Raw genomic sequence first — 2023 nt, 5'->3', positions numbered from 1 at the left:
CAACCTCGGAAACCCTGTACAGGGTCACTATGAGTCAGAACTGACTCCACAGCACACCACCACCATGATGTATGCAATATCCTCGCATCCCTTATTTTTCTCCTATAAACCTCTATGCTTGAGAGTAAAAAGTTGAAATATTCTGTCTAAAATATATATTAAGCAGCAAATGAGTGACTACAATATTTTCCCATGTAAGAGCATACAAAAATGGTATGCGTACCAATATAAAGTACATAGCACCCACAGGAAACTAAAGGTCTTGTGGTTGGCAAAAAATAAAGAGGTATAACCCATTCTTTATTTGAGTCAAAATATGGTATGTTAAAAGCAAAACAAAAAAAATGAAATGAATGATTTCCTAAAACAGTAGTTCTCAAACTTTAGTATGATAAGAATCGCCTAGAAAACTTGCTAATATCTTAATTGATTCAGTAGTCTGGATGGGAACCTAAGAATTTGAATTTCTAACAACTTCCCATGTGATGCTAATATCATATACTTTTATTTTTTTTTTTTTTACTTTTATGTGCATTTTATTTTAAGCTTAATTTATTCTTGAGCCATAAATTTTTGTTTCTTCAGTTTCTTCTGAGATATCTTTTTCTTCTGTGCAACCTCCTCTTCTGGTTTAGGAACAATTTGTTCCTTTTCAGTAAGGATCATCTCAACATGGCAGGGGGAGCTCATGTAGGGGTTGATCTGACCATCTGTAAGTTCGGCGGCGCATCTTGAGAGCTTTGTTGACCTGGATGTGCTCAATGACCAAAGAATCCGCATCTAAACCCTTAAGTTCAACATTGCTCTCTGCATTTTTAAGCATGTGCAGCAAAACTTCAGCGCTCTTTTTAGGCCACCAACCCTGTGTCCAATCCCACTGTTTGGCCTGGGCACACCTACAAATACCACCATTGTAATGTCAGAATGGTACACATTGCTTCTGCAAAGTGACATCTTTAAGATACTTGGTGGCTTTCAAGATATGCATACCCTTGATGGCCTACGCAGTCTTACGGGTGTTCTTAAAATGGACCCAGAGATTTGAACCTCTGGATTTGCATGATTTTGTGGGGTTTTCTGGGTCAAGTGAGTAGTGAACCGTTTTGTGACATAACCTCAGGCCGCTTATGGGAAAAACTGTTCTATACTTTTTAATGTAGTATATGAAAGAAACTGGGCGGCACGAGCAGTTCATGATTAGGTGCTAAACTAAAGATTGGTGGTTAAAATTGAGCTCCACCTGTGACAGGACTAGTGCTACCTTCTATGATGATTGTTTTTGTTTGTCAGTTCTGATCCACAATGACCCTCTTTAGGGTTTCCAAAGAGTGGCTGGTGAGCTTCAACCGCCAATCTCGCAGTTCAAACATTTTGCAGCCCAGCGAATTAACCCACAGTGGCATGCCAGGTGTTTAGATCCTAGAAAACCCTATGAGGCACAATACTGCTCTGTATTTTCTAACACCTGGGGTTGCCGTGAGTCACAATCCACTGGATGGAAACTTGACCCACCTAAATCTTACTGGGGAACACGGTGGTTCTGTAGGATAAGCACTGGGCAGCTAACCAGAGGTTGGCAGTTTGAGCCCACAAGTCACTCCATGGAGAAAGATGAGAGACTTTTTGCTCCCACAAAGATTTACAACTTTGGCAGGCCTATACAGGGTGGTAGGAGTAGGAACTGACAGGATACTTAACCACAACAATAAATCATACTGTGTTATCATTTTCTTTTTGGATTTTGGTCCATACAGTTTGGTTCCTGACATCACTTGTATTTCTCTTAAATGGTTAATTCTTCTTGATACTCCCAGGTTTAAGTTTAAATTTAAGGTTTCTAGGAGCAATAAGGAGCTCTGGTAGCGTAGTGGTTACGAATCGGGCTGCGAACCTTAAGGTGAGTGGTTCGAAACTACCAGCCGCTCCGCGGGAGAAAGATGAGGCTTTCTACTCCCGTAAAGATTTACACCCTCGGAAACCCTGTATAGGGTCGCTATGGGTCGGAACCGACTCGATGGCACTT

Source organism: Chrysochloris asiatica, unplaced genomic scaffold (genome assembly GCF_000296735.1).
Source record: "Chrysochloris asiatica unplaced genomic scaffold, ChrAsi1.0 scaffold00001, whole genome shotgun sequence".
Lineage (NCBI taxonomy): Eukaryota > Metazoa > Chordata > Mammalia > Afrosoricida > Chrysochloridae > Chrysochloris > Chrysochloris asiatica.
The sequence above is the reverse complement of the archived record's forward strand: the minus strand, read 5'-3'. Positions refer to the sequence as shown.